Source organism: Ranitomeya variabilis, chromosome 2 (genome assembly GCF_051348905.1).
Source record: "Ranitomeya variabilis isolate aRanVar5 chromosome 2, aRanVar5.hap1, whole genome shotgun sequence".
NCBI lineage: Eukaryota > Metazoa > Chordata > Amphibia > Anura > Dendrobatidae > Ranitomeya > Ranitomeya variabilis.
In genome coordinates, this window is record NC_135233.1 from 448431441 (window position 1) to 448459437 (window position 27997).

Sequence of the window (27997 nt, forward strand, 5' to 3'; positions counted from 1 at the left end):
TAAGGAGCATATCCTATAGAAGCAATGATCTGTTGCCGGCAGCTCTGCAGCTGTGACAAAAACTCCCAACCAGCAAGATACTTGCAGATATTCAGGTATGCTAAGTATTTTAGTTTTGCAAAAGCAAAAGCCACGGGTTACAGACCAGTACCAGAGAGCTGTAATCTGCTTTTTTTTCTTCCATGAGGCCCAATGTATTTGATGCACTCTAAAGGGAACCCGCAATTGTCTACTAAATTGTCCCTTTGAACTCATTCCAGCTATTAGACAGTGTACAATTTTTTGTAGATGCCATTTGTTGATCTACCGTATTAATGATATTTTCACAGTGCAGTTGTGCACAACTCATTCACAGTACTTGTACCTTGCTGCGGTTCTTTACTGTACATATGCTGAGGATTTGTCTATGGAGAATCTGGCATTTATTTACAAGAGGATCAGAGGCAACAATCCGAGGTAGATATCTGCTGCGGTTGAGCCAAGGCTCATTTAGAAGAGCCGATAATCAGAAATGAGTGTTTGTTAGAGTGCTTATTCACCGATTATCGGCTTATGTAAACATGCCAGCAATACTCTACAAATGAGCAGAAAGCGTGTTCATCACATAATTGGATCGCTTATTCCAGCATTAAAATAATTGTTATCGGCAGCACATTGCCCTGTGGATGTGCTGCCAATCAGTGCTGTGGAGACAGTCATGGAGTCCGTGTCCATTTGGGGGTGGGGAGTCGGACTCCTAAAATGTATAATAAATTGGGTACAGTAGTTCAATGCAGTATGTGCTGTAAATGTCATCATAACAATTTGGGAAACTTGAATGAAATGTCTGTTCTATTCCTGATCTAAGGATCTCAGCTTTTAGTTGCGATGAACCTGTGGTGCACTTTATGTACATGCTCAGTAGTGATCAGTTCTGTGAAGTCGGAGTTGGGAGTCAGAGAAATTGAGGAGTCGGGAGTTTTAGCTTACTGACCTCACAGCCCTGCTGCAAATAAAGCAGAGATTCTAGATGCACAGAAAAATAGTCATCCCGTGTGCACAGAAGTCTGGTCAGCTTATCTAGTCAAGAGATTAAATGTTGGCGGTCATTCAACGGCCGCTGTCGGCTTGACCAAATGGGTCCTTCATCTAACCAATGACTTCTCTGTTACGAATCTGCAAGAATAATTTGTATGTATCATTCTTGCATTGTTTCTTTCATTTTCAAATACACAGTTTAAGAAGTTTAAAGCTCGATTGCATTGGATGTGGAAAGTAGATGGATGTCATGAGGATTTAGGCTTAGGAAGCCCTCCTATATACTTATCAGATGCTCAAGGTGTAAATAGCTTTATATAAAAACTAGATGGTAGCCCGATTCTAACGCATCGGGTATTCTAGAATATGTATGTAGTTTATTTATGAAGATTTTAGAATAATACATTGAATACACAGGATTCGGCCGGCGGCGACCAATTAGCGAAGTGTGGTTCAAATCCCGCGCCAATTCGCGGCCGGCCACGGAGTATATAACACAGCCCACAGAGTATATAACAAAGCCCACGGAGTATATAACACAGCCCGCGGAGTATATAAGGCTACGTTCACATTTGCGGTCTGCGCCGCAGCGTCGGGCGCCGCCGCATGCGTCATGCACCCCTATATTTAACATGGGGGCGCATGGACATGCGTCGCACTTGCGTTTTGCGCCGCATGCGTCCCTGCGGCGCCCGCGTCCGGGCGCAGAGGACGCAGCAAGTTGCATTTTTGCTGCGTCCAAAATCAATCAAAAAAAGGACGCATGCGGCGCAAAACGCAGCGTTGTGCATGCATTTTGCTGCGTTTTTGTTTGCGTTGTGCGTTGCGGCGCCGACGCTGCGGCGCACAACGCAAATGTGAACGTAGCCTTGCACAGCCCGCGCAGCATACTGCACAGCCCGCGCAGCATACTGCACAGCCCGCGCAGCATACTGCACAGCCCGCGCAGCATACTGCACAGCCCGCGCAGCATACTGCACAGCCCGCGCAGCATACTGCACAGCCCGCGCAGCATACTGCACAGCCCGCGCAGCATACTGCACAGCCCGCGCAGCATACTGCACAGCCCGCGCAGCATACTGCACAGCCCGCGCAGCATACTGCACAGCCCGCGCAGCATACTGCACAGCCCGCGCAGCATACTGCACAGCCCGCGCAGCATACTGCACAGCCCGCGCAGCATACTGCACAGCCCGCGCAGCATACTGCACAGCCCACGCAGCATACTGCACAGCCCACGCAGCATACTGCACAGCCCACGCAGCATACTGCACAGCCCACGCAGCATACTGCACAGCTCACGCAGCATACTGCACAGCCCACGCAGCATACTGCACAGCCCACGCAGCATACTGCACAGCCCACGCAGCATACTGCACAGCCCACGCAGCATACTGCACAGCCCACGCAGCATACTGCACAGCCCACGCAGCATACTGCACAGCCCACGCAGCATACTGCACAGCCCACGCAGCATACTGCACAGCCCACGTAGTATATTGCACAGCCCACGTAGTATATAGCAATGTGGGGAACCATATCCCTGTTAAAAAAAGAATTAAAATAAAAAAAATAGTTTTATAGTCACCTTCCGTTGGTCCCCGGTTCCAGGCGAAGCGTTTACCGATGCTCCTCGCGCTCTTCGGTCCCAAGAGTGCATTGCGGTCTCGCGAGATGATGACGTAGCGGTCTTGCGAGACCGCTATGTCATTATCTTGCGAGATCGCAATGCATGGAGCGGTCATCAGGGCGTCTCGAGGAGCGGGAAAGGCCGGTTCTGGATCCAAGGGGCCGACGGACGGTGAGTATATAACTATTTTTTGTTTTTTATTATTATTTTTAACATTAGATCTTTTTACTATTGATGCTGCATAGGCAGCATCAATAGTAAAAAGTTGGTCACACAGGGTTAATAGCAGCGTTAACTGAGTGCGTTACACCACGGCATAACGCGGTCGGTTAACGCTGCCATTAACCCTGTGTGAGCGCTGACTGGAGGGGAGTATGGAGCGGGCACTGACTGCGGGGAGTAAGGAGCGGCCATTATGCCGCCGGACTGTGCCCGTCGCTGATTGGTCGTGGCTGTTTTGCCGCGACCAATCAGCGACTTGGGATTTCCGTGACAGACAGAAAGAGATTTCCCAAGCACCCTCGGGGGTCCTCGGAGTATTTGTAAGTACTCGGAGAATTTGTTTTCAGAGCCGCAGCTGAATGATTTACAGCTACTAGCCACCATAAGTACATGTGGGGATTCCCTAGCAACCAGGCAACCCCCACATGTACTTATGGTGGCTAGTAGCTGTAAATCATTCAGCTGCGGCACTGAAAACTAAATCTCAGAGTACTTACAAATACTCGGAGGTCACCCGAGCGTGCTCGAGAAATCTCGAATACCGAGTATATTCGCTCATCACTACTTAGGACCTGTCACCAAGTTAAATAGTGTGTTTTGGCACATATTTTAATTCCCACTGCTTTTTGAGTATTCAGGCTTTTTTTTTCTTTAGGCTATGTGCACACGTTCAGGATTTTTCGCATTTTTGACGCGGTTTTTCTCTATTAAAACGCTAAAAAATGCATACATTAAGCATCCTATTATTAGAATACAATCCGCAATTTTTGTGCAAATGTTGCATTTTTTTCCACGGCGGAATCGCATTCCGGAAAAAAAAGCAGCATGTTCATTCCTTGTGTGGAATCGCAGGGATTCCGAACACATAGGAATGCATTTATCCGCTTACTTTCCGCATGTGGCTATGCCCACCATGTGGGAAGTAAGCGGATCATGTGCGGTTGGTACCCAGGGTGGAAGAGAGGAGACTTTCCTCCAGGCCCTGGGAACCATATAATTGTTAAAAAAAAATAAAAAATTTAAAATAATAAATCGTGATATTCTCACCTTCCGGCGTCCCTCGCAGCGTTCCCGCTCCTCGCGATGCTTCCGTTCCCAGTGATGCTTTGAGGCAATGACCTGTGATGATGTGCAGTCTCACAGGTTATCACAAATTGGTCACACTTGTCAAATACTATGTTTGACAAGTCTGACCAACCTGTCAATCGGTTTTCCAAGTGATGCTACAGATCGCTTGGAAAATGCAAGCATTCTGCAAGCTACAGATACAGGATTTTTTTTTTTATGTACAGTGAAGTTATGCAAAGCAGCCTAAAAACACATCCCCAGAGAGTCATGTGAGCCAACCCCCTTGTAAACACCACAAAATCTCTGGAGCCATATGGTGGATTAACAAAAGATAAAAATTGGCATACTGAGGGGAATAAATAAATAAAAAAGGCTAAGCCTCGCCACTTTGTACCTGATGACCAGTTCTCCTAGGGTAAACTCAAATAAAAATGACTATTTAAGCCAATGCATAAACATAACCACATATAAAAAGGTTTCCAGTGAAACAATGCAACAATAAGGTGAACAATTAGCCAGTCAGTATAGCTGGACCACATAGGAAGAAAATAACATTCAGATGCCAAAAAAGATCCTACCTGACTCAACGTTTTATTATGAAGTACAGCACGTGAGATTCAGGTCTTATAACCGTAAAATACTGCACATCGCTTCCTACTTTCAGGTTATTTAAAAGGGGATGTACAATAAATGGATTACATGGTATGCAGGATGTCAAGGATTGTTGTCCTGCTCAGTCCCGGTCGCCTGTGACTGTGTAAACATCAATTTGTCTACCTGGAACACTGAGAATTTCTAGTTACCTTAGAGAGTAAATATAAGATGAGTTCACAGACATTACTATCCAGAAACATATGAAGGGACTGAACAATGACCTAAAACTGCCAAGGTACATAGTGCAAACAACATTGATCTGACACTTGTGTGGTGCAACACGATACACTATTACATAACACTGCAATAATCTGTGCAGACAGTGCCTACTAGAACAGCGAGCACTTCTGCCTAGTCACTTATATCTCAGCAAAACATACTGGCCTAAAATAAGAAAATATAGTAGGAATAATGGTAATAATAATAATAATAATAATAATAATAATAATAATAATCTTTATTTATATAGCGCCAACATATTCCGCAGCGCTTTACAGTTTAACAGTTTCAAACACAACAGTCATAGGTAACAATGTTAACAATACAGCAATAAAGCAAAATAAGACGACCCTGCTCGTGAGAGCTTACAATCTACAATGAGGTGGGGAGATACAAAGTACAGGTGTGTATTTACAATGATGGTCCAGCCATCTTCAGGGGGTGGGGGGTAGGTGAGATAGTGAATGGGCTACACACACACACAAACATAAAATGACTGATTAGGGAACGCGATAGGCCGCTCTGAACAAATGAGTTTTGAGTGAGCGCCTAAAGCTATGCAAGTTGTGGATGGTCCTAATATCTTGGGGTAGAGCATTCCAGAGGATTGGCGCAGCACGGGAGAAGTCTTGGAGTCGGGAGTGGGAGGTACGGATTAGTGCAGAGGTTAGTCGAAAGTCGTTTGCAGAGCGCAGAGGTCGGTTAGGCCGATAGACAGAAATGAGGGAGGAGATGTAAGGGGGTGCCGCACTGTGGAGAGCTTTGTGGGTGAGAACAAGTACTTTGAATTGTATCCTGTAATGAATGGGCAGCCAGTGTAATGACTGGCGAAGAGCGGACACGTCCGAGTAACGATTAGCCAGATGGACGACCCTGGCTGCTGCATTAAGGATAGACTGGAGAGGGGAAAGTCGCGTGAGGGGGAGGCCAATTAAAAGAGAGTTACAGTAGTCCAGACGGGAGTGGATTAGGGCGACAGTGAGAGTTTTTGTTGTCTCCATGGTGAGAAAAGGGCGGATTCTAGAGATGTTCTTTAGGTGTAAGCGGCACGAGCGGGCAAGAGATTGTATGTGGGAGGTGAAGGAGAGATCAGAGTCAAACATGACACCCAGACAGCGTGCCTGCTGCCGGGGTGTTATGGTGCCACCCACAGAGAGGGAAATGTCAGATTTAGGGAGGTTAGTAGAAGGCGGGAGCAGAAGAAGTTCAGTTTTGGAGAGGTTGAGCTTCAGATAGAGAGCGGACATGATGTTAGAGACTGCAGACAGACAGTCAGTGGCGTTCTGTAGTACAGCGGGGGTAAGGTCAGGGGCTGACGTGTATAGTTGTGTGTCATCAGCATAAAGATGGTACTGAAAGCCAAATCTGCTGATGGTCTGTCCAATTGGGGCCGTGTAGAGGGAGAAGAGAAGGGGGCCAAGGACTGAGCCCTGAGGTACCCCGACAGTGAGAGGAAGAGGAGATGAAGTGGAGCCGGAGAACAGAACACTGAAGGAGCGTTCAGAAAGATAGGAAGAGAACCAGGAGAGAGCAGTGTCCTTAATGCCTAGTGACTGGAGCCTAGAGAGTAGGAGAGGGTGGTCAACAGTGTCGAAAGCTGCAGAAAGATCGAGGAGAATGAGCAGAGAGTGGTCACCGTTACATTTTGCTGTCAGAAGGTCATTGGTCACCTTGATGAGTGCAGTTTCTGTTGAATGTAGGGGGCGGAACCCGGACTGTGAAGGGTCTAGGAGGGAATGAGTGGAGAGGTAACTGGTAAGGCGGGAGTAGACTAGGCGCTCCAGGAGTTTTGAGATGAAGGGTAGATTGGAGACCGGTCTGTAGTTGTTTGCACATGATGGGTCAAGGGTGGGTTTTTTTAGTAATGGAGTAATGATAGAGTGTTTGAAGGAGGAGGGGAAAATGCCAGAGGAGAGGGAGAGATTAAAGATTGCAGTTAGGTGAGTTGTGACGACTGGAGAGAGAGACTGGAGGAGGTGTGAGGGAATGGGGTCGGTGGTGCATGTAGTCGGACGAGAAGAGGAGAGGAGCTTGGAGACTTCTTCTTCTGTGATGGGATCGAATGTGGAGAGTGAGCCAGGGGAGATGCAGGGAGGAATGGGAGTCATTGCACTTGGTGTCTGGGAGCGGATTTCCTGACGGATGTTATCTATTTTCTCTATAAAGTGGGAGGCCAGGTCATCAGCACAAATGTCTGTGATAGGGTCTTGTGCTTTTGGCCTGAGGAGGGAGTGAAATGTGTCAAAAAGTTTCTTGGGGTTGTTGGATAGTGAGGAGATCAGGGTGGTGAAGTAGGTCTGTTTGGCAAGGTGAAGGGCAGAGTTATAGGTCCTTAACATAAATTTGAAGTGCAAGAAGTCTTCTGGGGTGCGAGTTTTCCTCCATAAGCGTTCAGCACACCTGGAGCATCGCTGGAGGAATCGGGTTTGCGATGTGAGCCAGGGCTGTTTCACTCTGTTTGGAGGTTCTGAAGGTGAGGGGAGCTACTTGGTCTAGGGTGCTTCTAAGAGTGTCATTGAAGTAATGTACAGCCAGATCAGGACAGGGACAAGAGGAGACTGGGGACAGTGATGAGTGTAAGGAGTCTGAAAGTGTGTGAGGATTAATAGCATGTAGATTTCTGAATGTGTGGTAGGTAGGAGAGTGCTGGGGTGGGCGAGGAATTGTGAGTGTGAAGGAGAGAATGTTGTGGTCAGAGAGGGGAAGTGGTGAGTTATCGAGGTGGGGAATTGAACAGAGCCGGACAAAGACCAGGTCCAGGGTGTTACCGTCTTTGTGTGTTTCAGAGGTTGAGAGCTGTGAGAGGCCGAGAGAAGTGGTTAGTGATAGAAGCTGGGATGCAGATGTGGACGTGGGGCTGTTAATGGGAATGTTGAAGTCTCCCAGGATAAGGGTTGGTAATTCTGAGGACATGAAGTGCGGCAGCCAGGCTGAGAAGTCGTCCAGGAAGTGGGTAGGTGAGCCTGGGGGCCGGTATATGACCGCTACTCTGAGGGAGAGGGGACGGAAGAGCCTGATGGTGTGGACCTCAAAAGAAGGGAATGAAAGTGAAACAACTGGGGGTATAACCTGGAACGTGCATTGGGGGGACAAGAGTATGCCGACTCCACCACCAGGTCTGTTAGTGGGTCTTGGGGAATGGGAGAATTGTAAGCCACCATGGGAAATGGCAGCAGGGGAGACAGTGTCAGAGTCTTGGATCCAGGTTTCAGTGAGGGCCAACAGATTGAGAGAGTTGTTCAGAAAGTAGTTGTGCAGGAAAGGGAGCTTGTTACATACAGACCGTGGATTCCAAAGGGCACAATTGAAAGGGAGAGGTGAGGGAGTGCAAGTAATATTAATAAGGTTAGTATGGTTTTGATATGAGATAGGGTAGCAGTTGAGGTTGGGGGATGGGGGACCGGGGTTGGGGGATATGTCCCCCGAAATCAGTAGGAGTAACAAGATAAAAAGCAAGTAGTTTTTTGAAGTGTTTGTAGTTTTTTTGTGCAGTGTGTTTGGGTAAGATGGGCTGAGGTTTTTCAGGAAGGTGAGAAGTGCATGGGAGCTGTACATGGGAGAGGGAAGCAGTGAGGAGCTGATGTGTATGAGTCGTGGTGGAGGGGGGATTGGGCGGTGAATGTGGATTGCAAGGGAGCATAGGAGGATAGGAATAAAGCACATGGTGAGAAGGGAAAAGAGAGTGTGGTTTACCTGACTCCTGCCCTGACTAACTGCCATGGAATAACTGCGGTATCCCGACGCTTATCTTCCGTGACGCTTTGCTTATGTGACGCGTGCACCCCCACTAGCGTGCCCCCCTAAGGATGGTTCTACATTTATAGTCCAGTGATGGGTCAGAAGAGATGGATTATGGGACCAGGGTGGGGATAATTTGGCAGCTGGGGCCAGCACACCAGGGGGTGGTTAAATGATCAAAGGCATTGTGGCTGGCAACATGCTATAACACCTTCACCTGATTGTATCTAGAGTGGCCACAGTAATTGATATACATCAAACAGTGATTACATCCTACAATACAACCAATGAATTATACCAAACATTACGCAGGCACATTAAAATAAGTTGATAGATGGTATAGTGGCAGATGAGACATGGACAGCAAGCAGAGGTGGGAAGCTATACCATTAATTCTAATGCAGCAGATGAGACATGGACAGCAAGCAGAGGTGGGAAGCTATACCATTAATTCTAATGCAGCAGATGAGACATGGACAGCAAGCAGAGGTGGGAAGCTATACCATTAATTCTAATGCAGCAGATGAGACATGGACAGCAAGCAGAGGTGGGAAGCTATACCATTAATTCTAATGCAGCAGATGAGACATGGACAGCAAGCAGAGGTGGGAAGCTATACCATTAATTCTAATGCAGCAGATGAGACATGGACAGCAAGCAGAGGTGGGAAGCTATACCATTAATTCTAATGCAGCAGATGAGACATGGACAGCAAGCAGAGGTGGGAAGCTATACCATTAATTCTAATGCAGCAGATGAGACATGGACAGCAAGCAGAGGTGGGAAGCTATACCTGTGTGAATAATGAGTACAATAATGAGTACAATAAACATAGTAAATAAAGAAATATTATATATGTATATATTCGTGATCAGCGAGTGTACTCGTTGCTCGGGTTTTGCCTGATCACGCTCTGGTAACCTCCGAGTATTTATGACTGCTCGGAGATTTAGTTTTCATCGCGGCAGATTAATAATTTACAGCTACTAGCCTGCTTGATTACATGTGGGGATTCCCTAGCAACCGGGCAACCCCCACATGTAATCTGCCTTGTTAATAGCTGTAAATTATTCAGCTGCCGTGATGAAAACTATATCTCCGAACAGTCATAAATACTCGGTGGTTACCCGAGCGTGCTCGGGGAAAACCCGAGCAACGAGTAAACTCGCTCATCACTAGTATATATACACACACACACACACTCATTGAGTAATCTAGCAAAGTTTCCTTGCTAGATTACTCAATATGTCTAGGTGTAAGGAAGCTTCTCTTCTCCCTTGCACTGGGATACTGCACCCAACTCTCTTCTCCACGCTTCTTACTAGATGTGGTTGGTCCGTAGCAATCACAAATGTGGCAGAATTCTAGGAATCCTTACCTAACAGTTTGTGTGTGCAAATCAAAAGCATCAAGGAGCCTCCCGAATAACCAACCACTCAGAAGTTTTCACCGATTTAGGGATTCAAGTTTCTGCATTGTGATCCATTTTCACAGCAACAGCTAAAACGGTCATCCCAACTCTATCTTGAATCTCCCGCCTCACCCATCATAAAGGCCAATGAGCACGCTTCTGAAATCTAAGCTTCTCCTTCACATTACAACAAAATCCTCTTAGTCATAAAGAGTCTTTGAAGCTCCAAGAAAAAGAAAAAAAAAGGGGAGGGGAGGGTAGATTGAGTTTTGGAAGTCACAGACGAGTTAAGTAGTTCCAGGCAGTAAGTAGGGTACACAATAAGAACAGAATAGTGAAAATATTACAAGCAGGTGCTTTGGTAGAGAGCTCACACTGCTGTGTATGGGAGGGGAGGTCTGATCGGTCCGGGCACTCTGTGCTGAGGGGGCTTCACTGCAGGAGGTCATGTGACAAGGGCCAATGAACAGCATCTGGGGACTTTCTATTACAGCCATCACCCAGCATGCCTGCACTGTAATCTCTACCAGATGAGGCTCAGGCCTCACTATTTTCAATAATTCACACTCTGTGTACACATAACATGACAATAAGGGCATTCAAGCGGCCACCTGATTCGCAGATCAAAGCTCCTAAATGGGCGGCTGTAGGCATGCTTACTGCTGAATTATTCATTCTTTTCATGGGCTTGGAAAAAAAAAATGCTCAGCAGGACTTTGCCACTCAAAGCACTTTTCTGTGTAGTATCCTAGACTCCAAATCTGAAAGGGAAGCGGCTCTCTAAAGGTAGAGGAAAAAAAAAACCAAACATCCCACTAAAATAGAGATTAGCAACAAATAAAATCTCCTGCACAAAACCAGAGTGTGCAATCTGCTGTGTACTTGACCCGCACATACAGCATCAACCAGCACTGAGGAAATGGGTTCAAAGGGCCAGTCAGTCAGGTTTTATCAGTGGAAACAATGGCTTGTAAAAACGTTTCATCATATCTATATTTATGCTCAAGAGAACATTAACCCCTTAATGACAGCCAATACGTCTTTTAACTGACCTGACATAGAAGGGAATAGCATCCCCATACAGGTAACAATCCAGCAGCTGTCGGCTGTACACTATAGCTGACAACTTTCTGCATCAGCCACGATCAGTGTTTGCACCGTCCAATTCTGTTTAACCCCTTAGATGCTGCTGTCAATAGTGACTACATCATTATAAATGGTTAACAGAGTGTGGGGGCTTCCTCTTTATCCCAATTGGTGCCCTCAGATTATGATTGTGTTGTCCTGATGTTTGCCATGGCAATTAATGACCAAATAGCCGCCTTAGAGTCTAACGGCAGTAGTAATCTGTTCAGAAGTTAGAGGCATTTAGGTGGTAAAAATACATTTTCATTTCTCTCATAGCACTTTGCATTAATTCCTGTAAAGCACCCGAAGGGTTAATAAACTACCTGACAGCAGGTTTTGATATGTCAGGGGGTGCTGTTTTTAAAATGGTATCATGTTTGGGGGTTTCCCAATATATGTGACCCCTAAAGTCACTTCAAACATGGATAAGTCTCTAAAAAAAAAATAGTAAATTTCCTTGAAAAAATGAAAAATTGCTGCTACATTTTTAAACCTCCTAAAATGCTAACAAAATAAAACAACATTTTACAAATGATACTGATGTAAAGCCGACATATGGGAAATGTTATTAATGGTTTGCTGTGGTATGACCATCTGGATTAAAGGGATAATCATTCAAATTTAGAAAATTGCTAATTTTTTAACATTTTTCTCAAATTTTTGATATTTTTTTTATAAATAAGCACAAAACATATTGACCTAAATGTACCATTATCATAAAGTATAATGCGTCACGAAAAAACAGTCTCAAAATCACTGGGATTTGTTGAAGCGTTGCAGAGTTATTACCACAAAGTGACACTGGTCAGATTTCAAAAATTTGGCTCCGTCACTAAGGGGTTAAACAAAAGTTAAAGGAACCAGAGAAGGGAGCTCATGAGGAGAGAGGGAGATGGCACTCAATAACTCAAGGAGCAAAAATGGGAATGCACTCCATCTCAGTCAGTAACACCTCGGGCGCTAGCCTGAAGAGGGAAGAAATGGATAAGACCTCTCCACCCAAAATTCAGTATCACCATTAGCAAACAAGTTCACTAGTCTGAAGTAATATCTGTAGAGGAGGTTACAGTAGTTTATCCTTCAGAAGTGTCTTATCCTACATTAATTAGGCCAGTTTCACACATCTGAATTTATCCTGGAGGGTGTGTGCATATATGCATACATACACAGTGTATAATACAAAATATATATATATATATATATATATATATATATATATATATATATATATATATATTTATTTATTTATTACAGACTGCTCAAAAAAAATAAGGGGAACACAAACAACAGTACCAATGCTTTCTGGCTGATGTTTTGGTCACTTTTGAATGTTGGTTGTGCTTTCACACTCGTGGTAGCATGAGACGGACTCTACAACCCACACAAGTGGCTCAGGTAGTTCAGCTCATCTAGTATCGCACATCAATGCGAGCTGTGGCAATAAGGTTTGCTGTGTCTGTCAGCGTAGTGTCCAGAGGCTGAAGGCACTACCAGGACAGGCCAGTACACCAGGAGACATGGAGGGGGCCGTAGGAGGGCAACAACCCAGCAGCAGGACCGCTACCTCAGCCTTTGTGCAAGGAGGAACAGGAGGAGCCCTGCAAAATGATCTCCAGCAGGCCAGAAATGTGCAAGTGTCTGCACAAACTGTTAGAAACAGACTCCATGAGAATGGGGTGAGTGCCCGACGTCCATAGATGGGGGTTGTGCTCACAGCCCAACACCATGCAGGATTCTTGGAATTTGCCACAGAACACCAGGATTGGCAAATTCGCCACTGGCGCCCTGTGCTCTTCACAGGTGAAAGCAGGTTCACTGAGCACATGACAGACGTGACAGTCGGGAGACGCCATGGAGCGCGATTTGCTGCCTGCAACATCCTTCAGGATGACCGGTTTGACAGTGGGTCAGTAATGGTGTGGCATTTTTTTTTTAGAGGTCCACAGAGCCCTCCCTGCGCTCGCCAGAGGTAGCCTGACTGCCATTAGGTACCGAGATGAGATCCTCAGACCCCTTGTGAGACCATATGCTGGTGCGGTTGGCCCTGGGTTCCTCCTAATGCAGGACAATGCCAGACCCCATGTGGCTGGAGTGTGTCAGCAGTTCCTGCAAGATGAAAACATTGAAGCTATGGACTGGCCCGCCCGTTCTCTAGACCTGAATCCGATTGAACACATCTGGGACATCATGTCTCGCATCATCCACCAACGTCACGTTGCACCCGACTGTCCAGGAGTAAGCGGATGCTTTAGTCCAGGTCTGGGAGGAAATCCCTTAGGAGACTATCCTTCGCCTCATCAGGAGCATGCCCAGGTGTTGTAGGGAGATCATACAGGCACATGAAGGCAACACACACTACTGAGCATCATTTCCTTGTCTTGAGGCATTTCCACTGAAGTTGGATCAGCCTGTAATTTGATTTTCCACTTTAATTTTGCGCATCATTACAAATCAAGACCTCCATGGGATATTAATTTTGCTTTACATTGATCATTTTTATGTTTTATCGTTCTCAACGCATTCCACTATGAAATAAAGATTTGCAACTGAAATATTTCATTCAGTGATGTCTAGGATGTGGTATTTTAGTGTTCCATTTATTTTTTTAATTTACCCCCTGAGGAAGGTGTTACTGAAACGCGCGTCGGGGTGGGCGCACGGACCCTGGAAGTCTCGCATCCTATTTTGAGGTAATGAGCACTTAGTATATATTGTATTATTTACTTTGAGATGGTGCATCCATCTTGCAGTATGTTATATTATACATTATATGTTATCTCACCCCCTATGGGGAATGTATGGTTCTCTGCTAAATTATAGTTCTATCATGGATGTTTGGTTTCTCGGTTCCGTGCGCCCTTGGTAGCTATACACGACTGTGCAGTGTTTTTTGTGCGCCATGCCCCTACCGGTTTTCATTTTAAAAAATGTTTTCTAATAAAGATTATTTATATATTGGTATCTGTGAATTTTGGGTCGTTTTTTTTTTGGTCTTTTGACCCACTCCTCTTTTTTTATGTAATTAGCGACTAGTTTGTTTATTTAGTCCCTACGTTTATCAGCATAGCCATACTTCGCTTTAGGTTTTCTTTGGGGATTTTTTGTACTATGCTGACCGTTGTCGTGTCTCTGTTTAATTGTTTTTTTTTTAGCAGTGTGTATATATACAGTACAGACCAAAAGTTTGGACACATCTTCTCACTGAAAGATTTTTCTGTATTTTCATGACTATAAAAATTGTACATTCACACTGAAGGCATCAAAACTATGAATTAACAAATGTGGAATTATATACTTAACAAAAAAGTGTGAAACAACTGAAATAATGTCTTATATTCTAGGTTCTTCAAAGTAGCCACCTTTTGCTTTGATGACTGCTTTGCACACTCTTCGCATTCTCTTGATGAGCTTCAAGAGGTAGTCACCGGGAATGGTTTTCACTTCACAGGTGTGTCCTTGTCAGGTTTAATAAGTAGGATTTCTTGCCTTATAAATGGGGTTGGGACCATCAGTTGTGTTGTGCAGAAGTCTGGTGGATACACAGCTGATAGTCCTACTGAATAGACTGTTAATACAAATTCTATGGCAAGAAAAAAGCAGCTAAGTAAAGAAAAACGGATGGCCATCATTACCGTATTTTCCGGCGTATAAGACGACTTTTTAACCCCTAAAAATTGTCCCAAAAGTCGGGGGTCGTCTTATACGCCGGGTACGGCGTGTGCAGGGAGCGATCCTGGATGTTCCCAGGGTCTGAAGGAGAGGAAACTCTCCTTCAGGCCCTGGGATCCATATTCATGTAAAAAATAAAGAAAAACAATTAAAAAATTTGGATATACTCACCCCTCCGATAAGCCTGGCATAAGAATTGCAGAGCGTGAAAGACCTTGGATGACGTCACGGTCAGGTGACCGGTCACATGAGCGGTCACGGACCAATCACAAGACCGTATTTTTTATTTTTATTCTTTATTTTTTACATGAATATGGATCCCAGGGCCTGAAGGAGAGTCTCCTCTCCTTCAGACCCTGGGAACCACACGCCGTATAAGATGACTGGGCGTATAAGATGACCCCCGTCTTATACAGCGGGTATATCCCAAATTCCATATTTTATATGGAAAAGTTGGGGGTCGTCTTATACGCCCAGTCGTCTTATACACCAGAAAATACGGTACTTTAAGAAATGAAGGTCAGTCAGTCCGAAAAATTGGGAAAACTTTGAAAGTGTCCCCAAGTGCAGTGGCAAAAACCATCAAGCGCTACAAAAAAACCAGCTCACATGAGGACTGCCCCAGGAAAGGAAGATCAAGAGTCACCTCTGCTTCTGAGGATAAGTTTATCCGAGTCACCAGCCTCAGAAATCACAGGTTAACAGCGGCTCAGATTAGAGAGACCAGGTCAATGCCACACAGAGTTCTAGCAGCAGACACATCTCTACAACAACTGTTAAGAGGAGACTTTGTGCAGCAGGCCTTCATGGTAAAATAGCTGCTAGGAAACCACTGCTAAGGACAGGCAACAAGCAGAAGAGACTTGTTTAGGCTAAAGAACACAAGGAATGGACATTAGGCCAGTGGAAATCTGTGCTTTGGTCTGATGAGTCCAAATTTGAGATCTTTGGTTCCAACCACTGTGTCTTTGTGCGAAGCAGAAAAGGTGAACGGGTAGACTTTACATGCCTGGTTCCCACCGTGAAGCATGGAGGAGGAGGTGTGATGGTGCTTTGCTGGTGACACTGTTGGGGATTTATTCATTATTGAAGGCATACTGAACCAGCATGGCTACCACAGCATCTTGCAGCGGCATGCTATTCCATCCGGTTTGCATTTAGTTGGACCATCATTTATTTTTCAACAGGACAATGACCCCAAACACCTCCAGGCTGTGTAAGGGCTATTTCACCAAGAAGGAGAGTGATGGGGTGCTAGCCAGATGACCTGGCCTCCACAGTCACCAGACCTGAACCCAATCGAGATGGTTTGGGGTGAGCTGGACCGCAGAGTGAAGGCAAAAGGGCCAACAAGTGCTAAGCATCTCTGGGAACTCCTTCAAGATTGTTGGAAGACCATTCCTGGTGACTACCTCTTGAAGCCCATCAAGAGAATGCCAAGAGTGTGCAAAGCAGTCAAAGCAAAAGGTGGCTACTTTGAAGAACCTAGAATATAAGACATAATTTCAGTTTCACACTTTTTTGTTTAGTATATAATTCCACATGTTAATTCATAGCTTTGATACCTTCAGTGTGAATGTACAATTTTCATAGTCATGAAAATAGAGAAAAATCTTTAAATGAGAAGGTGTGTCCAAGCTTTTGGTAATTTTTAATACACAACGGTTTCAAAGCTTAGGGTCACCCAGACAATTTTGTGTTTTCCATGAAAACTCATTTTTTTTATTAATCAAATGAGTTGCCAAATGAATTGAAAATCTAGTCCAGACATTGACAAGGTTCGAAAAAAAGATTTTTATTTGAAATAATTTTCTCCTTCAAACTTTGCTTTCGTCAAAGAATGCTCCCTTTGCAGCAATTCCAGCATTGCAGACTTTTGGCATTCTAGCAGTTAATTTGCTGAGGTAATCTGGAGAAATTTCACCCCATGCTTCCAGAAGCCCCTCCACAAGTTGGTTTGGCTTGATGGGCACTTTTTGCGCACCAGTCAAGCTGTCCCCACAACAGCTCAATGGGGCTGAGATCTGGTGACTGCACTGGCCGCTCCATTACAGATAGAATACCAGCTGCCTGCTTCTTCCCTAAATAGTTCTTGCATAATTTGGAGGTGTGCTTTGGGTCATTGTCCTGTTGTAGGATGAAATTGGAAGTTGCAAAATGGAGTGATAGGCTTCCTTATTCAAAATCCCTTTTACCTTGTACAGATCTCCCACTTTACCAGCACTAAAGCAACCCCAGACCATCACATTACCTCCACCATGCTTTACAGATGGCGTCAGACACTCTTCCAGCATCTTTTCAGTTGTTCTGCGTCTCACAAATGTTCTTCTGTGTGATCCAAACACCTCAAACTTGGATTCGTCTGTCCATAACACTTTTTTTTACCCATCTTCCTCTGTCCAATGTTTGTGTTCTTTTGCCCATATTAATCTTTTCCTTTTATTAGCCAGTCTCTGATATGGTTTTCCTTTGCCATTCTGCCCTGAAGGCCAGCATCCCGGAGTCGCCTCTTCACTGTAGACGTTGACACTGGCGTTTTGCATGCACTATTTAATGAAGCTGCCAGTTGAGGACCTGTGAGGCGTCGATTTCTCAAACTACAGACTAATGTACTTGTCTTCTTGCTCAGTTGTGCAGCGGGGCCTCCCACTTCTCTTTCTACTCTGGTTAGAGCCTGCTTGTGCTCTCCTCTGAAGGGAGTAGTACACACCATTGTAGGAAATCTTCAGTTTCTTGGCAATTCCTCGCATGGAACAGGCTTTATTTCTAAGAACAAGAATAAACTGTCCAGTTTCACATGAAAGTTATTTTTTCTGGCCATTTTGAGAGTTTAACCCCTTCACGACATGCGCCGTACTAGTACGGTGCATGTTGTGTCTCCCCCTTTGATGTGGGCTCCGGCGGTGAGCCCACATCAAAGTCGCGACATGTCAGCTGTTTTGTACAGCTGATATGTGCGCGCAATAGCGGCGGCTGAAATCGCGACTCACCCGCCGCCATTAACCTGTTAAATGCCGCTGCCAGCGGTATTTAACGACCGCTTCCGGCCGCGGCATTTAAATCACCCCCTTTTCGCCCCATCCAAAATAAAACAAACAAAAAAAATCAAACCTACACATATTTGGTATTGCCGCGTTCAGAATCAGAAAAGCATTAACCTGATCGCTAAACAGCGTAGCAAGAAAAAAATTAGAAACACCAGAATTATGTTTTTTTTTGTCGCCGCAACATTGCATTAAAATGCAATAACGGGCGATCAAATGAACGTATCTGCAAAATAAGCCCAGATCACAAAAAATTTACCTAGACATGTTTGGTGTCTATGAATTCGTAATGACCTGGAGAATCAATCATAATATCAGGTCAGTTTTAGCATTTAGTGAACCTAGGAAAAAAGCCAAACAAAAAACAAGTGTGGGATTGCACTTTTTTGCAATTTCACCACACTTGGAATTTTTTTTCCAGTTTTCTAGTACAAGACATGGTAAAACCAATGGTGTCGTTCAAAAGTACAACTCGTCCCGCAAAAAATAAGCCCCCACATGACAATATTGACGGAAAAATAAAAAAGTCATGGCTCTGGGAAGGAGGGGAGCGAAAAACGAAAACGCAAAAACGAAAAAGGGCCGTGGCGTGAAGGGGTTAATGGAACCAACAAATGTAATGCTCCAGATTCTCAGCTAGCTCAAAGGAAGGTCAGGTTTATAGGTTCTCTTATCAGCCAAACTGTTTTAAGCTGTGCTAACATACTTGCACAAGGGTTTTCAAGGGTATTCTAACCATCAATTTAGCTTTCTTACACAGTTAGCAAGCACAAAGTACCATAAGAACACTATAGAGTAATGGTTGTTGGAAATGGGCCTCTATACACCTATGAAGATATTGCATTACAAACCAGACGTTTGCAGCTAGAATAGTCATTTACCACATTAACAATGTATAGAGTGTATTTCTGAATCATTTAATGTTAGCTTCATTGGAACAAACTGTGCTTTTCTTTCAAAAACACGGAAATTTCTAAGTGACCCTTAACTTTGGTATGAGATATAGATATATATATATATATATATATATATAGATATATATATATATATATATATAGATATATATATATATATATATACAGGTCCTTCTCAAAAAATTAGCATATAGTGTTAAATTTCATTATTTACCATAATGTAATGATTACAATTAAACTTTCATATATTATAGATTCATTATCCACCAACTGAAATTTGTCAGGTCTTTTATTGTTTTAATACTGATGATTTTCGCCTACAACTCCTGATAACCCAAAAAACCTGTCTCAATAAATTAGCATATTTCACCCGTCCAATCAAATAAAAGTGTTTTTTAATAACAAACAAAAAAACCATCAAATAATAATGTTCAGTTATGCACTCAATACTTGGTCGGGAATCCTTTGGCAGAAATGACTGCTGCAATGCGGCGTGGCATGGAGGCAATCAGCCTGTGACACTGCTGAGATGTTATGGAGGTCCAGGATGCTTCAATAGCGGCCTTAAGCTCATCCAGAGTGTTGGGTCTTGCGTCTCTCAACTTTCTCTTCACAATATCCCACAGATTCTCTATGGGGTTCAGGTCAGGAGAGTTGGCAGGCCAATTGAGCACAGTAATACCATGGTCAGTAAACCATTTACCAGTGGTTTTGGCACTGTGAGCAGGTGCCAGGTCGTGCTGAAAAATGAAATCTTCATCTCCATAAAGCATTTCAGCCGATGGAAGCATGAAGTGCTCCAAAATCTCCTGATAGCTAGCTGCATTGACCCTGCCCTTGATGAAACACAGTGGACCAACACCAGCAGCTGACATGGCACCCCACACCATCACTGACTGTGGGTACTTGACACTGGACTTCAGGCATTTTGGCATTTCCTTCTCCCCAGTCTTCCTCCAGACTCTGGCATCTTGATTTCCGAATGACATGCAAAATTTGCTTTCATCAGAAAAAAGTACCAGGTCAGGCGCTTCTGCCGCTGTTTATGGTTCAAAAGTGGCTTTACCTGGGGAATGCGGCACCTGTAGCCCATTTCCTGCACACGCCTGTGCACGGTGGCTCTGGATGTTTCCACACCAGACTCAGTCCACTGCTTCCTCAGGTTCCCCAAGGTCTGGAATCGGTCCTTCTCCACAATCTTCCTCAGGGTCCGGTCACCTCTTCTCGTTGTACAGCGTTTTCTGCCACATTGTTTCCTTCCAACAGACTTACCATTGAGGTGCCTTGATACAGCACTCTGGGAACAGCCTATTTGTTGAGAAATTTCTTTCTGGGTCTTACCCTCTTGCTTGAGGGTGTCAATGATGACCTTCTTGACATCTGTCAGGTCGTTAGTCTTACCCATGATGGGGGTTTTGAGTAATGAACCAGGCAGGGAGTTTTTAAAAGCCTCAGGTATCTTTTGCATGTGTTTAGAGTTAATTAGTTGATTCAGAAGATTAGGGTAATAGGTCGTTTAGAGAACCTTTTCTTGATATGCTAATTTATTGAGACAGGTTTTTTGAGTTATCAGGAGTTGTAGGCCAAAATCATCAGTATTAAAACAATAAAAGACCTGACAAATTTCAGTTGGTGGATAATGAATCTATAATATATGAAAGTTTAATTGTAATCATTACATTATGGTAAATAATGAAATTTAACACTATATGCTAATTTTTTGAGAAGGACCTGTATATATATATATATATATATATATATATATATATATATATATATACACATATATATATATATATATATATATATACACATATATATATACACACATACGCACATAAGGCCCCGTCACACATAGCGATTTACCAACTATCACGACCAGCGATACGACCTGGCCGTGATCGTTGGTAAGTCGTTGTGTGGTCGCTGGGGAGCTGTCACACAGACCTCTCTCTCCAGCGACCAACGATCAGGGGAACGACTTCGGCATCGTTGAAACTGTCTTCAACGATGCCGAAGTCCCCCTGCAGCACCCGGGTAACCAGGGTAAACATCGGGTTACTAAGCGCAGGGCCGCGCTTAGTAACCCGATGTTTACCCTGGTTACCAAAAAAAAAAAAAAAACAGTACATACTCACCATCTGATGTCCGTCAGGTCCCTTGCCGTCTGCTTCCTGCTCTGACTGAGTGCCGCCGTACAGTGAGAGCAGAGCGCAGCGGTGACGTCACCGCTGTGCTGTACTTTCACTTTCACTTTGCGGCGCTCAGTCAGTGTGGGAAGCAGACGGCAAGGGACCTGACGGACATCAGATGGTGAGTATGTACTGTTTGTTTTTTTTACATTTACGCTGGTAACCAGGGTAAACATCGGGTTACTAAGCGCGGCCCTGCGCTTAGTAACCCGATGTTTACCCTGGTTACCAGTGAAGACATCGCTGGATCGGTGTCACACACACCGATTCAGCGATGTCAGCGGGACCTCAACGACCAAAAAACGGCCCAGGCCATTCCGACACGACCAGCGATCTCACAGCAGGGGCCTGGTCGCTGGTATGTGTCACACATAGCGAGATCGCTACTGAGGTCGCTGTTGCGTCACAAAACTTGTGACTCAGCAGCGATCTCGCTAGCGATCTCGCTATGTGAGACGGGGCCTATATACACACACACACACACACTCCAAGATAGATAGCTATCTCTATATATTGTGAGGGGTCAACAGGCTAAAGGCCCCGTCTCACATAGCGAGATCGCTAGCGAGATCGCTGCTGAGTCACAAGTTTTGTGACGCAACAGCGACCTCCATAGCGATCTCGCTATGTGTGACACGTACCAGCGATCAGGCCCCTGCTGCGAGATCGCTGGTCGTGTCGGAATGGCCTGGACCTTTTTTTGGTCGTTGAGGCCCCGCTGACATCGCTGAATCGGTGTGTGTGACACCGATCCAGCGATGTCTTCACTGGTAACCAGGGTAAACATCGGGTTACTAAGCGCAGGGCCGCGCTTAGTAACCCGATGTTTACCCTGGTTACCAAAAAAAACAAACAGTACATACTCGCCTTTCGGTGTCCAGGTCCCTTGCCGTCTGCTTCCTGCTCTGACTGAGCCGCCGTACAGTGAGAGCAGAGCGCAGCGGTGACGTCACCGCTGCGCTCTCACTGTACGGCCGGATCTCAGTCAGAGCAGGAAGCAGACGGCAAGGGACCTGGACACCGAAAGGCGAGTATGTACTGTTTGTTTTTTTTTGGTAACCAGGGTAAACATCGGGTTACTAAGCGCGGCCCTGCGCTTAGTAACCCGATGTTTACCCTGGTTACCCGGGTGCTGCAGGGGGACTTCGGCATCGTTGAAGACAGTTTCAACGATGCCGAAGTCGTTCCCCTGATCGTTGGTCGCTGGAGAGAGCGGTCTGTGTGACAGCTCCCCAGCGACCACACAGCGACTTACCAACGATCACGGCCAGGTCGTATCGCTGGTCGTGATCGTTGGTAAATCGCTTAGTGAGACGGGGCCTTTAGCTGCTCCTGGGGGTAGACAGGGGACCACATTTGGTTAAAGACTCTGGGTGGTTTATTGCATCATAAACCAGGAACTGAAACTGGTAACAAACAACAGCCTGTCTGGCTCAAAAGAAAGTAAAATGTTTATACACAGTCTCGCCAGTACTTTTGGGATAACAACTATGGCAGCTCTCACAGGAGCTTCAGTATGGAGGATTCCTTTCTTCTCACAACAGAGAAAACAAAACTGGCTGGACATTTAACTCCCTCAAGCCACACCCTGAAGGTGGAGATATGGTATAATATATATATATATATATATATATATATATATATATATATATATATATATATATATATATATATATATATATATTTGTTTTTTTTCTGTTTTTTTCATTTCAAGCACAATGCTACAGTGCCCCTTTTCTTAATGTTTTCACACATGGCCATGGAGTATCTTGTAAACCATGTCTACACAAATCCTCACATTTTAACTATCCACACCTAACCAATCACTTACCTGTTTATTTCTTTCTGTACATATAATTTATGATTGTACCACTTTTATATAACAAAGAACATTCTCAAACATGTAAGGTTTATTCACACAGTGCCATCAAATTGGGATGTAAGCGTTTTGTGAATAGACCACATAAGAGAGTTAGGAGGACTCAGCTTAAACTTATTTGTACGACGAATACACTTCTACTACACTAAAAGTGGCAGCTTAGTAAGCAAAAGTAAATTATGGAGAAAAAAAGCCACTTTGGACATTTCCCTTCTCTAAATGAGAACCCGTCAGGGGGTAGTTGCAAATGGACACTGCAGGATATGTATGGTATTATATGGCACAGTTTGAGTTGAGTGTTCAGAGGGTCTTTTTGCACTATTATTTTTGGTTCATAGAGGATAAATGGTCCTGATAGAAAGACTCTCCTCTCTTATATCCACATATCCCAGCTGACTTGTACATGTAAACATACATATGTATACACACATCTCTGCAAGAAAAAAAACAAACAAACATCCTTATTGTAGGAGCTGTTGGGTTTCCACCTGTTACACCCCAGAATAAAGCGATGCACTGAAGAATAATTATCCTCTGCTCTGCGTGGCCTTTTTTCTTCTTTCATTTAAAAGATGGAAATTGAAATGAGCCTTTGTACGTTTCACGCGCTTTGTTTAATTATATTATTGTTTCATGGCCGTCAATCAGCAGTGAAACAGCAGGATGAACTAGGTGTGACCTCCCCTTGTAGTGAACGCCTGCTGCTAACCAGCTGTGCACAGCTTACTCAGTACTCTCCTCAATGCTTCCCTCCAAATCACAATGATCCCTGCAACTTCTAAAATCCGTGAATTGTTATTGAAACTCTGCCTACAAAGGAGGGAGCAGAGCGGCAATTGTGCACCCGTCCTGAAGCAGCTGACATTTTATTCACTGACAAATCCAATTTAGCAGCTACAAGACTCTTGAGGGGGAGGATTCATATAAAGATGGCCACGTATAGAGAGACACTGCTGGAAATTGGGGTCAATAGGAATTCAATACTTGCAGAGACTGAATGGGATTCTGTTCATATGAATATCCACATAATGTCTATCAGGATTGACCGTGTTCCTGTTGCACAGACATTCAGATAGAAGAAAAATAAAATAGTCCTATATGAGAAATGTACAATATGTGCAATGGGAGTTATCTGCATCACCCACCAGAAGACCCCACAATAAGGGCAGATTCTGCGTCAAGAATTCTTGAAACTAGAAATCAGTTTTCATCTGTGATCAGATTTCTGCAAGGCTCAGCCGAATGGGGCACAATTCTATAACAAATTCTGCTGTGTTTGAGTATACCCTTAAAATGGTCCTATAGTCAAATGCTCTGATCTACACTGGGGTAAATCTACTAATGAAATTACATGGCTTCATTCCTAGCGCAGTATTTGTGACGCTCCTTCATTTGACGCTTGGGTCAATAAAATTGGCATGGTTTTTAGATCACACAAAGTGAAACATTTATAGCCGCTTTCTAGACTCCTTTCAAGCAGTGGTCTAATAAGTAGATTATAATTGGCCCTCGACAGTTCCTTAAACTCGGGTCCCATATTTTCCATAGTCACCAAGCCACAAAATGTCTATAATCAATACCATTAGTCTGTGCTGCGTCTCAGACAAGTTAATAAAAAAAGTTCAACCACAGACCAGACTTGCTTCTGTTTGCAGCTTAAAAAGAAAAAAAGTGAATGATTAGTACTAATCATTCATCCTGGTCATAATATGATCAGACACTGACCACAAATGGGTGACTTACAAACTATGCAGATAAAATGCATCTGTATCAAGATGGCAATGGACAACAGATGTGTTTATCGATAATTTAACCCTTTGTCTGACTCGATTTCCCTCCTTTAGAAAGATAATGCCTCACAGCTTTACATAGTGATGCCTGGAATAGACAGAATGGAGGAACAATCTAGTTGTACATTTTTATTTCGTATTTTTTTTCCCATTCCTGACAAACATTTTCTGCAGGATTTCTTCTCTGTTTTCTGGATGTATGACCACAGAGGCACAATTACAACAATGTCAAAACACAGCTGCAAGTCCACACAGGCGCCCATAGCCTATAGGTAAGAGGAGAACATTTCAGCAATGCTTCCTTTCCATTTTTAGGTATAGATAGAAATCCTCGATATGTGCCAGAATACCTATAATCCTATTCATTTTAGAAGTTCCCAGACAAGGAGTGATGAGCAGAAGGACTTTCTTACTCACATTTGAAAGAAAAAAAATTGAGGTTAAAAGTATTATTTGCCTTTTGACACATGAATTGGGAGGTTTGCAGTGGAGTTCAATCCCATCACAAGTATGCAGATTTGTCATTCAGGACTCTGAGAAAGCGGAGGATAACCTCTGATTGTCATTACAAATCACAAAACTGTGTAACGTTATCAGTAAGACTTTGCTAAACAATTTTAATTAGACATTGAAAAATAAACCCTCAATGCCTTTATGAGTCCATCACAGGGCTCCACAATGTCGGACACTCCAGCTGCTCTGACAGCTACCAAATCCCAAAATGTCTGCCCAGCTGCCAGAGAATGCTGGGAGATGTAGTCTGACAACCAGTGTCATTAAGTTGCTGATCCCTGGTCTAGGAGTTAGAAATCAACTGGTGAGGGTCTGTGTGCTAGGAGTGGTGGTAATGGGCAGAATTTGTTTAAGGGTATGTGCACACGTTGCGGATTTTGCTGCAGATCCGCAGCAGATTGGCCGCTGCAGATTCGCAGCATTTTTCCATGCGTTGTACAGTACCATGTAAACCTATGGAAAATGAAATCTGCAGTGCACATGCTGCAGAAAATATCGCACGAAAACGCTGCGTTGTATTTTCAGCAGCATGTCAATTCTTTGTGCGGATTCCGCAGTTTTACATCCGCACAAAAACCGCAGGAAATCCGAGGTAAATCCGCAGGTAGTCCGCAGTGCGTTTTACCTGCGGATTTTGCAAAAACGGTGCAGAAAAATCCGCACACCAACCCGGAACGTGTGCATATAGCCTAAAGGTAGATCTCGTGTGGGGTGTACATTAAAAAAAAACAATTGCGGTATATATATTAAAGTGGTTTGTTAAGTGGGGTCATATAAAATACTGACAGCTGAGGATTATTTTCATTATTATTTTTTAAAATGTGTGGTTAAAGAGGGGGGTTGAGTGTGTGCCACTGTTTACTCTCCTCTCCCGAATAAAAGCAGAGACAGCACTGAATCTGCCATAAAACACTCTCTAATGGTGCTGTGGGGGACCAAATTAACCTAGAATAGTATTACTCAGATTTCCAAAATGGTGTCTGCTTTTTTGACAGGAAGAATCGTGAAGAACGAAGCAGCATTCTTCCTGTTAATATTAAAGGAAAACAACCTGCAAACCAAACCTGTGATGGCAGCGTGAGTACAGTCTATTTTTATTAAGATTTAGAAGTGATCAGGAAAAGTAATATATGTACACAGTGACTGCACCAGCAGAACAGTGAGTGCAGCTCTGGGGTATAATGCAGGATGTAACTCGGGATCAGTAATGTAATGTATGTACACAGTCACTGCACCAGAATAGTGAGTGCAGCTCTGGGGTATAATACAGGATGTAACTCAGGATCAGTAATGTAATGTATGTACACAGTCACTGCACCAGAATAGTGAGTGCAGCTCTGGGGTATAATACAGGATGTAACTCAGGATCAGTACAGGATCAGTAATATAATGTATGTACACAGTGACTGCACCAGCAGAATAGTGAGTGCAGCTCTGGGGTATAATACAGGATGTAACTCAGGATTAGTAATGTAATGTATGCACACAGTGACTGCACCAGCAGAATAGTGAGTGCAGCTCTGGAGTATAATACAGGATGTAACTCAGGATCAGTAATGTAATGTATGTACACAGTGACTGCACCAGCAGAATAGTGAGTGCAGCTCTGGAGTATAATACAGGATGTAACTCAGGATCAGTAATGTAATGTATGTACACAGTGACTGCACCAGCAGAATAGTGAGTGCAGCTCTGGGGTATAATACAGGATGTAACTCAGGATTAGTAATGTAATGTATGTACACAGTGACTGCACCAGCAGAATAGTGAGTGCAGCTCTGGAGTATAATACAGGATGTAACTCAGGATCAATACAGAAAGTGATTATTTGTTTGAAAAAATAATTACATTGAAACAGCATTTTTCTGTGGAATAATTGTTAAATGGTTTGGATAAAAACCTAGAATACTTAAAAATATTCTCACTGTCATGATCCAGACCGGGTTTTGAGTCCTTTTTTCCCTGTTTCCCGGTCTGGTCATGGCAAGAGTTAACCTTTCCCAGCCTCAGGTTGGCTATTTATCGCCGCTGCTTCCTGCAGCCGATGTCAGTTATAGTTTTTGCCTAGGGCTGCTGTAGCTGACTCCGATTGCTCTTATTTGTCCTGCTGTGTTTGCTGTCTGAACCAGTGTCTCTGTTTTCCCCTATTCCTGTCTTGACTCAATGTTTCCCTTTAGTGTGCTTACTCCCTGGTTTTTGACTTGGCTTGTATCCTGACCTGCTTCTGTCTTTTGTCTTCAGGCTTATCCGTTCCTGACCGTTACTGATCCCCTGGCTTGTCTCTGACCGTGAGTTTGCTTATTCCTTTGGTACTGCGCTAGAGTCTAGGATCTGACCTGGCTTGTTTGACTATTTTGCTGCCTCTTGTGGTAGCCTCACTGCTGCACTGCAGGCCAGCTCTGTTTAGGTGCAGTCCTGCTTCCACGCTACTGCCATCTAGTGGAGCCTGCACCTACCTGCATTGCAGCAGCGTGACACTCTAGCAGAATTTAAATACTGCAGATTTTCTTAAAAAGTAATCTATGATCAGTAATGTTGGTCCAATTGAAAACAAGGTTGCGGGAATTTTTTTTTTCAGCTTCATCTAAAATTAAGCAACATTTGCTCAGAAACGGACATCTTTACTGTACAGTGTGGTTACGCACAACATTTTTCTAGCCTTGACTACAATATGTTTGAGGGAATTTACAGTTCTGTCCTCCAGTTCACTGTGGTAAGCAACATTGTAGTTGTTGTGTTTTTCCTTCATCGCTTTCATTTGAAAGCAAGGACACACACTGGATAAGTGACTTTTTTTTTGCGCCGTATTTCACATTTTGTCTGAGTCTCGGGTTTATACCTGTCTTTCTGCACAAACTATAAAAAAAAAAGCTGTATGGACAATTCTTAAAAAAATACCTGAACAATAA

General features: G+C 44.0%; 1 protein-coding gene and 1 long non-coding RNA gene across 6 annotated transcripts in view; one reads left to right on the forward strand and one right to left on the reverse strand.

Annotated features, from left to right (window-relative positions):
* The window catches only part of TEAD1 (TEA domain transcription factor 1), a 345319-nt gene that overhangs the window by 91132 nt on the left and 226190 nt on the right, over window positions 1-27997 (reverse strand). The window lies entirely within an intron of this gene.
* LOC143806561 (uncharacterized) lies at window positions 71-27992 on the forward strand. Its single transcript, XR_013221509.1, has 3 exons — window positions 71-95; window positions 26084-26165; window positions 27330-27992. It is a non-coding gene; the product is annotated as an uncharacterized LOC143806561 (long non-coding RNA).